Below are 16,256 nucleotides of genomic sequence, written 5' to 3' on the forward strand. Positions count from 1 at the left end.
AACATAAGCACTTCTCTTTGCTAGTAAGAGCTCTTTTTGGATACAATTTTAATATACCGCTAATAAAAATAGTAGCAAACAGTTATATGAGGCTGACATGATAGTCATTGTTTTGTGCTTCATATACATAAATTCATTTAATCTTTACCTCAGTTCTATGAGGTAGGTACCGTGCTCGTTTGAATCTGTTATATACCCCATAAAAAGATTATGTTCTTTTAATCCATTCTTGTGGGGGCAGACATATTGTGGGTGGGATCTTTTGACTAGGTTGTTTCCATGGAGATGTGACCCATCCAATTGTTGGTGGAACCTTCTGATTAGATTATTTCCATGGAGATACGACCCCGCCCATTCAAGGTGCTCCGGATGCCATCAGTCTTTCTTCAGTGAAGGTATCCTCTTGTTGATGCCTTAAGTTTGGACACTTTCATGGCCTTAAAACTGTAAATTTGTAACCTAATAAATCGCCTTTATAAAAGTCAATCCATTTCTGGTATTTTGCATTCTGGCAACTTAACAAACTGGAACAGTACTATTATCCCCATTTTACAGATAAGAAAATTGATTACATGGCTATTTAATAGTACACTATCTGAAAACACCATGATTTACTTAGCCATTCCATTATTTCTTGGTACTTTGGTTGTTTACAATTTATAAAATCAATGTATATGGCTAATGTTAAATCTTGACTGCCTGTGTTATTAACATATGTGCATGCTGATATGGCTGGAACTGTGGATTAAGTGAACTGAGAAGTAAAACACAGTCTTTATTAGACATTGTGAATGGGTGGGACAAAATAATGGTAATAAAAAGCAAGGCTGCATTTATGTATTCAACTATCTTGGACTGCCCATAATACTGTCAGTCTCATGACCAGGAACCCACTGAACCACATTTTTGCCTGGAAAATGATCAGTATAGGTGATAACACCTTCCTGCCACGATCATAACATTTAGTGGTATGTTTAGGTAAAAGAAACCGTGACACAGAAAAAGCAAAATGACTCATTTATGGTAAGTCAATAAACAGCCAGTTTGATCAGGAAAATCATCCGAGTTAACTAAACCACTTTGGTCTAGCAGACTATGTTGCCTCTCAATTTTACATTTAAGTGAAACATTTAAAAATCCTTCAGAACTTTTTCACTAAACTACAGTGAAAAGAGTAAAGTCCACAGACCAACAACATTGAAAGTATGCTAAGGCCCAGTATGAGGAAATTTGCATTGCTACTGTCAGTTTGGAATTGATAACAAATAAGCTGCCCTATTTTCTCACAAATACAGACCTTTCCCACTATAGATACAGAGGCAACTTTCCTTGTAGATTTAAAAAAATCAAAAAGATATCTGGTACTAAAATGCCCTTTACCTGCTTAATTTACATTAAAAACACGGAGAGAAAGAGACTTGATGCTCTCCCACCATCTAATTTCTCTAAGCTACAGCCATTGATTCTTTGCAAGTTTATTTATTCAAAACAACAGCACAAACGATTCTTTTTCCTTGGGTCAGCAGCTTACTGAATTAACATCAATCATCAAAAGAGACAGGGCTGAAAGGAAGATGGAAGCTTATTTTCTCAGAAATTGATTTTTTTTTTAAGCCAAAATACACAGGCATAAGCAGGAGGCTATTTACCATCGAAAAGGTTCAACTTGAAAGTCACAGCCAAAAACTGGGCACTCACAGTCCTGGCTAGATTCTTTGAAATCTTAAATAAAGAAAATGTTTTTTAAACACCACTTAAATTTTTTTAAAATGGTCTGTGAGTTTGATTACTTCACTATATAAAGCCCACCTGAATGGCTTAAAACAAGGAGAGGGGAGGTTTCAAAGGGGCAGGAAGTAGATCAATGTTGGTGTTTATTATAATGATTTTCTAATGGCTCTCGCTACTCTCTTTACTTACTTTGATGTATTTAAAGTGAGAAAAGTTCATCAAAGATCTCTGTGATAAGGGGCCTAAATGCATTTAAATAACTACCTTTGGCATGTTTTAAAGGTGATTTGCTCTACAGGTCCCAGCAAAATTATTCTTTGAAAACCTAGATTTGCTTCTTGTAAGGAATTCAGTTCAATTATTTTTCCTTGCAAGATGGGGGTAGAGAGTTCCTGCTTGAAAATGAAATCAGAAAGGTCAGTGTTCCTGAGACTGCTCTAAGAACTGCAAAATGTAATTGGTTTATATCCATTTTACATCTTGTGTCAGGGGACTGTGTTTCCTTCCTATAGCTTTTCTGCAGATTTATGTAACATAAGGAATGCATTAGATAGAGCAGATAAATACTACTGGCCTCCTATTTCAGTAGAATGTGCTATATTCTTTATTTTAGATATTTTTAAATATTTGCCATAGTGTTAAATCAACTTTAAGAGAGAATGAGATTTTTTCACCCTGGAGTAGAAACGAATCAGGGGTAGAGGGTGGGGGGTGGTCCATATGCCTGAGTTGGTTGGCAGAGAAGACCTATTTTCTCTCAAATTAAGACAAAACTTACTTATTTTAGTTCAGAATTTGATACCAAACCCATCAATCACCCTCTTGTCTGAGAATAAAGTAGGAACATCTGTTTGTTCTCCATATGTAAGACAAAGATTTTTAGGCTCTAATTCACAGGGATTACATAGAGGAATAAAGGTCACTCCTTAGAAGTGAGCAAATATACAAATCCATTAAATAAAATCAATAAACAGCATGAAAGATTTTCAAAAACCCACTATTTAACACTGAGATATTATTATGCTTTGCTAATCAATCTAAACTTTATTTCCCCCTACACCCATACTTAATCATAGGCAAATTAACAAATTAATGTTGTTCTGCCTATATTATCATCTATGCCTAAATTTAAGGTCATCTTACAGCTTCGACAGTCTATAGAATGTTGTGAAGTGAGAAAGTACAAAATATAGGAGAAAAAAGTTGTGCCTCAAATAAGGACAGGCAATGCCAATGGATTACAAAGTGTAAGAGTTAATATAATGTCTATATCATTCTAGCTGGAGATGGTGAGAATCAGGTGGGGCTACAAAATATTCTCCAGGTCCAGCTCCAGGGCAGGTTACAGAAGCTATGGCAGGCACTCCTGGAACATCAGACCAAGGGGCTTTGCTCTCAGGGGCTCTGTGGTGGACACCCACAGCAACAACACATCTTAGCCCTCTTCAGAGCAGCCACAGCACAGGACAGGGTGGGGACAGGATTGATCACAGTCAGTCAGGAGAAGGAGAACTTAAGGGCACATTATTAGTAAACATGCTTTGGGGGAAATATAAGTTTGAAAGCAGGATTTGGAATAAAGGGGACATAGGGGGAAAACTTTGTAAAAATCTGAAAATAACACTAAAGTTTTCAAAATGGCTCAAACACTTTGAGCATGATGGTTCGTTCCCCCAAAAGAATAACATATAGGAGGAGAAGCATTTATCACAGTAAGAGTTGGTAAAAACATGTCCTGATTTTCCAAGGTTGGGAGTGTTGAGGAAAAGACAGAAGGGATCAGTCTCTATTATTAATGTGCAACGGGCGTTAAGTATTTTAATGAAACAGGAGTTATGAGATTGGGTTGAATATATAAAGGATAACCAGAAAAACATAAATAACAAATAAAATATCTAAGTGAAAGAAGTAACTGAGATCAATCAGGCAGAAACAGAGAATGTAGGAGCCATCAAGAGCTGGTTTAATGATGTAATGGTAGAAATTTAAAAGGGGAAAAAACAAAAGGAGAATGACACCAGGTATGCGGCTTAAGTTTATGACCTGCAAGAAAATAAAATAATTTCAAAATAAATATAACCTTGTGAAATCAATTATTTTCATACAGGGGTCAGTATGAGAGAAACAGTTGGGAGTAAACTGCATTAAATTATTTCTCTGTGAATGAGCCACTCGTATAAGCTATGAAGAAGGTATAATCCCGTAGTAACATTGCGTTTTGCAAGCAACATGGGAAATTCAGAATTACTGAAACTTGCTTAAGTTCTTATCCAAATGAGTGTTACAATTAGCGACTAATAGTTCCCCATGTTTTAGAACTGTAGTTAGTATGTGGATTAATGCAATCTGTGGTACTGTAGAAATGATCCAACAAATTCATTATACATGGGAATAAATCTAACCAAAGAAGGCTATTTGTGTTTATAACAAATAGCAATATTATTTAGGTAAGATCTTTTAGATTATTCTTTAAAAAAAAAAAATCAGCTTTACTGAGATACAATTTGGATACCATAAAGTTCACTTTCTTTTTTAATTGTTCCTAATCTCAACCTCAATAAATGCTGGAAGAAATGGAGACTTATGAAAAATAACCAATAAAACTTTAAGAGTATAATAATAATGGTGTATTTTAACCTCACTACATTGTTAAATATGTTACAGGGCATTCAATAAATATCTTAATTTATTAAGTAATGTAGGCTTTCTAAAATGTATCTACCAATGAAAGAAACAAACAAAATGTACAAAACCCTTCAGTTTAAACTAACAAGAAAAACACCAAGTATTTCCTTCTGATGTTATTTGGCAGAAAGGGGAAGGATTTAAGAGCAATTGCTTGCTTAAGTGGCCTTGGGGAAAGAGAAGGTAGTAATGAACTTCACTTATCTTTAGAACCCTCCAGGTGCTCAGTACAATTCTTTGCAGGTAATTTAAGAAATATGTGCTAAATTAAACTAAAGAATGAAGAGGCTGGAATATAAGAGGAAAGCAAAAGCTGAAGTAAAAAATATAGACAAAAAAAAAAGCAAAGCAAACTTAAAAAACAGGCAATGTAATTCCAAATTGCAGCCTTGGTAATTCTTTTGTTTAATGGTTTCTTGGATGGCAGTCATTCTTCTTTTAAATGCATGCAATACATTTGACATATGAGAAATTCTACTGGATATCCCTTGTGGGGAGATCAGTATGGCCTTGACAAAGATGGAAGTGTCTAAAGATGAAATCATGGAACAAATCAAGCACAGTAAATCACTGGATAGAGCACTTTGACCCGTGGATTTGGTAGGAGGCTTGTGGAATGGCAAAGACATGGGATTTGTCATTTGTCCCTAGAAACAGCAATAAATCTTAACCATAACAAAGATGTCAGAGAGAATCTTTTAATTCTTTTTTCTAGAACTTAAAAATGAGAGACAAGGGAGATACTAAGAATTACCAAACCAGTTGGTTTTATATCATGCATAGGAAATAGGGAGGTAAAATAAAACAGTTTAATACTCTGAAAGGATAAAACAGATAATTATCCATAAAAACAAGAATGAAGATTCAGAATAAAGGAGGCAAGAACTTCAAGCCTTGGAGATTCATCATGTTGTTCTCATTTCACACATACACGTTTACTGTATTTTTGTACCCCCAAATAAGTTTATATGACTTTTTAAAAAGCTTTCTATAATAAACTTAAGACACACCAAGTGTAAATAAAAAATCTTAATCATAGACAGTCTTTTTAATTATGAAAGTTATCAAGAAAATAGGAAAATAAATAGCTCAAGGGAATACATACTTGAAAACCACAGATAAACAATATCCTGTTAATTAATTTATTTACTTAATAAAAGACAGAAGAGTAAGTCTGCCTTGGGAAAAAAGGGAAACAGTAGTTAATAAAGTGCCTTAGGGGAAATTAGAGAATCAATGAAAGTATGGTGCCCCCCCCCACCAATTTGTATAGAGCAGAGTCCATCAAGAATATTGTGTTCAGTCTTTGTTTCTACACATGAACAGGGACAATAATTTACTAGAGAGGAACCACAGAAGGACAATCAAACTATTAAGAAGAAACTGTTGGAGAACCAGGGTGATTTAGCCTGGATATCAGGTTAATGTGATTAAAACACTTAATGAAGGTCATAAAGAGATTAGATCTACTCTTGCTGCTTTCCAAAATAGACATAATCAGTCTTTCACTCATTTAAAAATAAGTTTGAATATATTCTAAATTTAACTTACTGTCCTAGGTGAGGGAGAAAGTACAAAGGTGATCAGATAAAAATCCTCTTCTCATATAGCGTATAGTCTAGAAAGGGAATTAAGACATAAAAGAGTAGGACTGCCATCTAGTACCTGGAACAGTGCCTGGTACATAATAGGCACTCAATGAATATTGTTTTGAATGAATGAATGGCTGCATCTCGCACCGCACTGATCTTGAGCCCCACTGCTTGGCAGAGTTGCATGGGCTGATCTGGCTGACTCATCTTCATAGCACAAGCATAGGTAATACTCAAGATAGTCACCAACAGATGTCAGAAGACCAAAAGGTACTATGAGAATTTAGAGACAGAAGAAATTAAAAGTAAAAATAACAAAAGGCTGATTTCTCTCAACATAATAATTGAAGCTATCTAACAAAGGAGCAAGTATCGAACTCCCAACTACCCAAATCAAAATACAGCTTTTTGAAGCCTCTCTTCAGAGGGATACTTTATACTGTTCCTCCCCAACCCCCCCCAACTCGGTTATCTGGAGATGCAGTCTGGGGCTAATTCATCTCAGCAGGACCATCAGGAAGGCAGTCTGCTCAAAATTGAATAGTCTACAAAGTAGAATGATTTGTCCACACTAGATGTAGACAACTAGTAAATCAGCCCTCAAATCCCACCAGAATAAAGTCAACTCTTCTCTGCTATTAAACCATAGCCTTCAGTGTTTTCATATTACACTCCCTGGTTTCTATGAATAACCAGGAGTTTTTTAAGGGTGAGTTAATATATCCTTAAAATAGAACTATGAAAACAAAAAGTCTTCATAGATTGATATGGTCAAATATATACACATACTGTTTTAGTTGATATTAAATAAATTATATCTAGGGAAACAACACTGGGTTGTAAAGACAAATCAATATAAATTCTCCTGAATACCATACAATAAACAATAAAATCATATCTTTAGCAAATGCCTTTGAATAAAATGAGAAAATCCTTGATACTTATTAAAAAAAAAAAAAAAGAGGTAAGCTTGCATGTGAGTCCTCCATTTGGTGGTGGCTCTCCTTACCATCTGCTAGTAGCAAAACACAATCACCAAATCACTTGCCTATGACTCTACTGCCATAAAGATAAACCTCAACATGTCCCTCTGCCATCCATATTTTTCCATATAAGCATACAATAAAACAAAATTTAAGATTATTCATTTTTAAAGACAGAAAGATAAAAATGAAACAAACACTGGCTGTTTTATTATTTATATCTCTTCACAATACCTAACTTCATTCAGCCCTCTTCTTTTAAAGATGTTAAAATTTTGAGTGTAGCAATTTCAAGGAAAAGTCCTAGGAAAGTATCATGAGATAAACTGCGTGGCCAGGGAGAATTAAAGTGCAGGAACACTTACCTTTGCAGTAGTTTTCTCAAACTAACAGTTCAATAGGAGCCTTAACTATATGAACACTTCCATGAACTTATAATGTAAAACAAAAATATCAAATTGGCAACCCATGAACCAAAACCAGAGTGCTGACATATTTGATATGGGGATAGAGTATTTGATTTTTAAAAAACTAGTTGACAATTAAGTAGACCAGGATTTCACATAAAAATCAATGACAACTGACTTTGTGTGTGTTTATGTGTGCGTATGTTTAATTTAAAAGATCTGGCACTACTGGGATTATATTCTAGATGACAGGGATTTGCTGGATCTGAATAGGGGCTAGCCCTTTTAGAGGGAACATGAGTTCTCTAATTTGCATAAATCCCCATTCATGTCTAAGTCACTCATTTAGACTGTCAGCCTTCTTTAGTAATTAAAATTTGCCACCCATATTTCAAGGAACAAACATCTAATGAAGAGAAATAAAAGCAAAGATAATGCAAAAATAACGTGAATAATCTTGGAATATAATCAGGTATAAATTTATACACACAGAGTTTTGAACGCTAATAAATTGATTCCTTTTGGACTTCAACCATGCAACAGAATGGCTCTATTGACCAATAACTACAACGAGGCTCTGGTTTGCAGGTATTTCATTTATGCTTTGCTGACAGTTACGGGCATCTTGAAAACCTTCAAATGGAATTGATAATGAGGGATTTCAATGTAACGCCCCCCGAAAACCACCACCAACAAAACAAGTTGAAGGGTTTTCCATGGGTCAAGAATATGGAAAACACTAACCTAACATTTATTTAGCATAAGAAATTGTGTTATGTACTTTTAAGATCTCTTTCTTACTTGCTTTGACAATTTGGAGTTGATCTACTTTTCTAACCTGTTGCTATTATGAGTGAGTCTTTCTCTTACCCCAGTCTCATTACATTCTGATGCCAGTACTAAGCATAATATTAAGCACTATAATTCTGCCTTTATTAGATTCAGGTATATAAATGGTATCCCAGTGAGTGTGGTGAATTTTGATCATTATTTCTCCACTCAAGTTTTGTTAATCTTCCTGCTGAGAGGATGATCACTGAGTTTTACCACAAGCCCAAGGGACCTATTATTTCTTATACTACATTTTATGGTGTGGAGTAAATAAATAGCATTAAAGTGCTAAATTCATTCACAGAGATGAACTGTATTCATAAACCGGAATTCTTTAAATCAAGCCTAAGCTGCTAACAGGCTCTCCATAAAAATGCAGAAAACATTCATTGTAATATGGCAGCAATAACGGGAAGCAGCTGGGTCAACACAGAAACATTAGAAGGCAAGCATGCTAGACAAGACACATAAACAACATATAACTGAATCATGAGGTTAAATACATAAACCTCATTTAGTAATTTGTCATTTTCATGTAACCAGAGTGCAAAAATTCACACTTTAAAAATAATATAATTAGCATGGTAGGAGAATTCAAAATAAATTAAGTGTATGAATGTGTGACGAATCCAGCAACCCTGACCCCTCCCTAAAATGTGCCTTGATGCTGTACATTTTGTCTTAGTAAGCTTGTCTTATATCAAAAGTCCATTGGGGAGGGAATGTACGTGCATCTGTCTTTTATTTTATATGTAATGTACTCTTGTTTCCATCTTTTTTTAGGGTTTCATGCAATTGCTTTGGGTTTAGCTTTTGAGTACAAAAGATTTTCTAGCCACCATTCCCTCGAGAATTTCTCCCCATCCCTCATGTGACTTTTAATCATGTAAAGCAATCTATGACTCCATAATTTTCCCTTGGCAGATTAAACTCAGGAAGGCTTGCAAGCACCACCAGTTCCTTGCCTCCCTTGAACTTCTCTACATCAAGTCATTGTGGGTCTCCAAGTTCACACCCCACACTACTCTCGCCTCTGCCCCTCCGTACGACAGTGCTGCACCAACACTACCCGCACAACTGTGATTACTTGTAACAATAGGAAGGATAATGAATTCTGAGTCAATTACCATAGTCATTTAGTATTATGAGATGGTAAAATACAGATATAAAGATCAAGGAAAATGAGTATTAACAACAAAGTGTTGCTGTAATTAATTAAAATCATACTTAAAAAGATTACCATAGGAACTGTAATCAACACATAAAAGACAACAAGGAAAAAAAGCATGCCTGTTGTCTCCTTGTTTTTGAGGATTCTCTCCAAGCTAATGTATTAGCTCAGAGATTACGAGAAGCAGTCTATCAAACACAGAATGGAAGCTAAAGCAGAGTCAGATACACAGAATTAAGTCAGAGGTCTGTGTGCATGGGAGAAATTCCAAACGAGGGCTTATTATTAATGCAAGACCAAGAAAGGATTGTGTGGTTAGACCAAGTAACAATCTGAGTCAGGGCATACATTGGAACGATGAACGAAACTTATTAAAATGGCTTTCTGCTCTCTGCTACTACTTTTGCCCCCCTACAGCATATTCTCCATATGGCAGCTAAAGCAATTCTTTAAAAGAGTTCAATAAGATTAGGACACTCTAATATTTAAAACTCTCCAATAGCTTCCTATTTCATTCAGGATAAAATCCAAAGTCTTTACTCCCCATCCAAAAGGCTTTAAATAATATTGCCCCCAGCATCTCCCTGACCTCACTTTTTTTTAAATGCAATTTTATTGAGATATAGTCACACACTGTATAATCCATCCAAAGTATACAATCAATGGCTCACAGTATCATCATATAGTAGTGCATTCATCACCACAATCAATTTTAGAACATTTTTAATGCCAAAATAAAGAAAAAATAAAATAAAAATAAAAAAGAATACCCAAAACATCCCATTCCCCTTCTGCCCCTCTATTATTTATATATTTTTGTGTGTTTATTTTATTACTTATCTGCCCATACACTGGATAAAGGGTGTGTCTCTGACCTCACTTTTGACACATTCCCTTGTTCATTTAATTTCAGCCACATCTTAGAGTTTTGTGTTTACTATTTCCTCTGCTTTCTCTCCCAGATATCTGATGGATTGTTCCCTAACTTTATTCAAGTCTTTGCTTGAGCATTTTCCCAGAGCCCTCTATCTAAAACAACAGCCTATCCTCTGATTCCCTTTCACAGGGGATCTGAACCCTAGTCTGGGTGGTCCTAAAAGGAGGAAAAGTAACACTGAAGCTGATCTCACAGTGCTTTGTGGCAAGTGGGTTAGTTTCAAACAGGTTCAAACAAAGTCGAATTCTCTTTGAACTTGTTTCCCTTCCCTTTAAAATGAGGATAATTGTAGGCTTATTAAAGGGATGAGTAAATGAGTAGATGTGAAGTTCTGGGCAGCTGGTATAGCTATGGCTGTATTTGGGAGCAATCTATCTGCATGGCTTTCTTGCCTCTTGATTGAGGGTGTCTTTTTCAGATCTGTGTTACCAGTAAAGCTATCCTCACCTATGATTATGGAGCTAGAGATAGTAGAAGCACTATGGGAAGAAGCAAGTTAAAAGATACTTAGTTGATTATTAAGTGGAAACAGTCATGTAATGCTATATCCCTAGTAACTGGCATGTTGGAGAACAACAAAGGACAACAGTATGGACAATGAATGAATGAATGAATGAAACATCTTACTTCTCCATTCCTCCTCAACCTGCTTTACTTTTCTTCCCAGTGGTTAAACATCTGAGGTATTTTCTATTTGTTTACTGTCTGACTCTCCCATTAGAATGTAAACACCATGAGAGCAGGGACTTTATCTTGTTCATTGCCTGGCACATAATAGGTACTAAATATTTATTAGTTAAATAGAAACAAAAATTGTGTCAGTGTGGTAAATGCTATAACAGAGGAATGTGTAAGAAGAATGTTCTCCAGATCCAGTCAACCCATCCATCAGCTGGGATTACCTCATTCAGGTAAATACATGGACAAATATAGAAATACAGGTGCAGATTTTCAGGAGAGCATCCTACTAACAAATTACACAGTGAGGAAGAAGAGACAGAATTAAGAAATCTAGGGAGGAGAGAATGAAATTCTGCAGACTCCTGATGCTGACACAGAGCAAAAGTAGTCTTGCAGGCTGTCCTTCACAGTTGCACGGCCTGACAAACACCCTCTGGACAGACTGTGCTGCTGTTTTTTCTCTGCCTGCTTGTTAGCAACAGGCCAAGAGCACACAGTCAGATACGGAATCACACTAAAACAAACCAAACCTCCACTGGGGAGCTAGTAAGTGCCAGGCCCTTTCACATATATCATGTGACTTAACACTTAGAATAAAGCAACAAGATTACAGGTATTATTCCCCCCATCTTACAGATGAGGAAACAAATTCAGAAGATTAAAGAATGTGCCCAAGGTCACAAAGCTGACAAGGTAGACTATCCTAAGCACAACTCCAAAGACTGTAGCAACCCACTGTAAGTTAGTAGAGCTACTCAGGGCAGCATTTGATTTAGCAGACACTAAAACTAAAAGAAACACTACCCTCACCAGTTGTTTGCAACTTTAATGCTCTTCACTACAACCTATTATGAATCTATACTACCCAAAGTTGTAATAACCAATCTCCAGGAAATCTACCAAAATTTCATCAGAAACTTCAGTCTTACAAGTAAAAAGAGCTTCTTGTACCACCCCAATTCCATAACTGCAAGCCAAATTAGGTAAAGAAAACAACTATGTGAAAATAAACATTGTGATAAAAAATATAATAAGAGAAGCTACATTCTTTAGAGACATTTTAAGTATTCCTCAGAAAGGAGATTATACTCTCCCAAGGACTGTCGAGAAGCTTTAAGTGAATCAAAGGGACTCTCACAGCATTCTTCCCAGAGTACAACAGAGATTTTATTTTGTCTCAGTCCGTCTACCCTCTCTCTCTTCCCAACCATCCTGCTACTCCTACATACACTAATACATTTTATTTCAAATTTCTGTCTTTTAAAAATATAAATAAAACAAAACGTAATAAAAACAATATATAATAAAACATAATTATAAATATTTGGGAGATTCAGACTGTTAAACACAGTCAAGCATTTAAAAATATGGTTCGTCACTCTCTGTGGTGCTTGAATATTATTTAACTGGTTTCTAAAATTCAGTTTTCCATATTAAACTTTTTTAGGATTTGTCACTAAATCCTGTGCCAGTTTGGATGTATTATGTCCCCCCAAACTCCACGTTCTTTGATTCAATCTTGTGTGGGCAGACGTGTTAGTGTTGATTAGATTGGAATTCTTTGATTGAGTGTTTCCATGGAGATGTGACTCAATCAACTGTGAGTGAAACATTTGATTGGATAATTTCCATGGAGGTGTTATCCCGCCCATTCAGGGTGGGTGTTAATTGGATCACTGGAGTCCCTATAAAGGAATTCACAGACAGAAGGACCTCAGAGCAACTGAGAGTGACATTTTGAAGAGGGGCTGAAACTAAGAGAGGAGAAAACACCCCAAGAGCAACATTTTGAGGAATGCCATTTTGAAACAAAGCCTGGGAGCAAGCAGACGCCAGCCACACGCCTTCTGAGTTAAAAGAGGTTTTCTGGATGCCAATGGCCATCCTTCATTGAAGGTACCCAATTGTTGATGCCTTACCTTGGAAACTTTATGGCCTTAAGACTGTGACTCTGTAACCAAATAAATTCCCTTTATAAAAGCCAATCCATTTCTGGTATTTTACCTAATGGCAGCATTAGCAATCTGGAACAATACCAAATTCTGATTCATCAGAATAGCACTGAAAGTTTCCCTTCAACCCTCTTCCCCCATGGGCACAGAGGTACCCCAGCTCAGCCATGTGCTAACACCACCTGTTCACTTCTCTCCCACCTCCATGGTGCCTCTCCCCCCACACCGTGATGCTCATATCCAGCCCGGCACTCAGGAAGCCTCTTCATGCCCACAGCCCCGCGGTGGGATACCACAGAAACTTCTTTCTCACCCACTGCCAGAAACATTCTGTTCCTCCTCCTCTTTGACCACTGCAGACTCTGGAGCCACTAGAGACAACCCCAATTTTGTTCCTCACTCCTTCCCTCCCATCAAAGCCTACTTCAGTCGGAGGCAGAGGCAGGAGGGAGGGCTTAGTTTGGGTGGGCTGTTGGTAGCAATGGGGAAAAGAAATAAATGCCTTTTTGCCAGAAGAAAGGGAGTTAAATGCCTTAGTAACTAGGAAGGGAAAATAGATGAAGCAGGGTACAAAGGGAGAGGAATAACAGAACAATAATGTTGTACCCAAGGAGAAGGGTCCTGCATATTCCCTCCCATCCGCACACCCCCATCACTGCCTCCCTTCCCCTGCCTCACCCCAGAACTGCCATCTGACTCAGTTTATATGCTGCTCCTCACACCACTGACTCCTGGAGACTCTGTCCCTTACCACCCTGTGCTCTCAAGAAGGAACCCCTGCCCTAGGCCCTGGTAACCACAACTAGGACATGTAGAGGGTGATGTTCTTAACCTCTAAGATAAGAAGCCTGGGCTAGATCATTTCTAAGGTCCCTTCTATTTCCCATATTATAAAACCTCATGAGCTCCTGACGCCATTCCCAGAGCTCAATAAGAAGAGATGTACTCCTAGAATTTCAAGCCAAACACTAAATCCATTCCCAGGACAGATACATTTTAGTTAAATTTGAAAGAGCTACAGGAAGACGCTAGAGATATATTATGGGTGAAGCTGTTTTGAGGAGTCTTGCACCAAATAAGATTATTTCTATAAGAAAATGCATTCTGAGTTCCAAACAAATGCCTTACAACTGAACCATATGTATGGCCTATAATCTATTCATGAGTATAAAATTATATATTGTGGTGATGGTACACAGTACCCTGTTACAGAAAAGCCTCAGAATTTGGCATTTTGGCAAAGGACTGTAACATATGACATCAAGATACCCACAAAGTATTCTATAATATACATACATTTTTAATTTCATTTACAGGCTTTTCTGGAACACATTTATGAGAAAAGTAAGCTCTTCTAATAACGTATTTTCCATTTATACATTTATTGGCTTTATTCCCCTCCTATATTTATTGCACTTCCTTTGACATAAAAAATCATTTACAATATAACCTATATAGGGCCTCTGTAGTGTATCAAATTTTACCAGTGAGTCACTATATTTGTCTGTGGTGCATGGGGGATGAAGAGGCTGCCCACCAGGGCTGAAACACAACACAGCTGCTAAGGTAGAAACACTCTAAACTTTATGATGGCATAGGTAGCAGCTGAGAAAACTACAAAGGAAGAAAAGTACAGCTGGTTGATTCAGCTATTTTGTGGGAAAACAGCAAAAAGCATTTGATTGAAAAGGCTATTTGGAGTTTGCACCAAATGCACTGGTTATTGGAGTTTCAAGTATGTGAAGTGGAAAATTTCTGATCTGGTATCATCTGTGGCATAGTGTGGTGTAATGGAGGTGTCAGGAGACTTGGGTCCTTTTTCAGGCTCTGTTTCTACTAGTTCAAAGCCTCTCTCTACTAGTCTCAAGTCTCAACTCCTCTCGAGTTGAATATGGGGGCTAGACTAGGTGATTGTTAAGTTTTAAGAGTTGGTCAGTTTCAAGCATAAAAGCACCTTATACAGATAGAGCATAAGTGTGAGCAATTTGTTTCTCTTTGATAGGATGCTATTCAATTTGTGGGGAAAAGCAGTTTTAAAGAGCGACTAGATTAAATTCTCAACAGCTATTCTGGGGCAGCTGGATTGTCTGCCTATGATCACTGCCAGTGCTGTCTGGTCAGTGGATGATGAAAAATGGTCATATCATCAATTCTTCAAAGTGTGTTTGAAGAGCACTAACCCCCAGATACACTCTTAGAATAACATGCTCACTGTTCAAATAATCTTAGAAAATGTTACATATGCTAGTTGCCTCTGGAAATTTACCATGCACCTTGAATATTAAAGGCTCTGAGAAGTTCTGTAATAAAGTTGTTGGTTTTAAAAACAAAAAAGAAGTAAATCACATTTTTATGGTACTAAAAAAGGATTTGTTAGAATAGAATTCCCTTTGGAATCAGAAGAGTTTCTTAATTCCTAGCAAAGTATCTGATAAGTGAAATTGTTCAGGTTTTTTAAAAGCTGAGTGACTGAACCTGGAAAGGCCTGGAACTTGGAAATGTAGCTAATGTTCTTTTTCAGTCCTGTACAGCAAAAGTAAAAAGGTAAAATGTTCTTAGAAAATGCAAATGTAAAAAGTAAAATGTGCAACAAAATAACAACAGCTTTCCATGAGCACAAATGGTAAATTCAAGCCAGTAAATTCCAGGGAATATTTTTTCAGGCAGTGATGGGGAAAGCTAGAAACAAAATATATTGTACAGTACTTATGAAAGTATTACACTCCACAGAGACTCATTAAACATTAGCTGATGTTCCCCAGCAGTGTCCTTAACTTATTTATCTACCCACTTATGTTCTCAATGCCTCAATCTCCCTGTCCATAAAATAAACAAATATTTACTGTAATATGAAACAGCACCTTTACTCTCTGAGGAGCTGGGAGGCTTAATTTAAGTTTCAGAAGTCTTTGGGAAAAGGCAGATGATGGATAGAAGTGTCACTCATCATCCCTCATGACAGCCACTACGGTAAGCGGATTAGAAAGGCAGCATGCCAGTTTACCTGGCTCCTGTGCTCCTGTCCTGGGAGAAGTGTCCTTTTCAAAAAACCACACACTTCTCAATTTATTAGGGTATGGAGAGAGATGAGAATTGCTAAGGCAATAAAACTCGATATAGATAATTAAGTTCTGATGATTTGCATTAATGATGATTTCCTTTATTGATCTATGATGAATATTTTGTCCCCACAGAATATAATAAATTAAATTATTTCCTAGGAAGAGCCAAGATGTAATAGAAAATTTTAAAAAAAGAGAAAAGAAAAACAAAAAAAGAAAAGAAA

General features: G+C 36.7%; 1 protein-coding gene and 1 non-coding gene across 5 annotated transcripts in view; one reads left to right on the forward strand and one right to left on the reverse strand.

The window, feature by feature from the left end:
* Positions 1 to 16,256, reverse strand: part of EXOC4 (exocyst complex component 4) — a 953,704-nt gene that overhangs the window by 422,051 nt on the left and 515,397 nt on the right. The window lies entirely within an intron of this gene.
* Positions 10,445 to 10,566, forward strand: LOC119535613. Its single transcript, XR_005217229.1, has one exon. It is a non-coding gene; the product is annotated as a small nucleolar RNA SNORA61 (small nucleolar RNA).

Source organism: Choloepus didactylus, chromosome 5, assembly GCF_015220235.1.
Source record: "Choloepus didactylus isolate mChoDid1 chromosome 5, mChoDid1.pri, whole genome shotgun sequence".
In the NCBI taxonomy this organism is placed as follows: domain Eukaryota; kingdom Metazoa; phylum Chordata; class Mammalia; order Pilosa; family Megalonychidae; genus Choloepus; species Choloepus didactylus.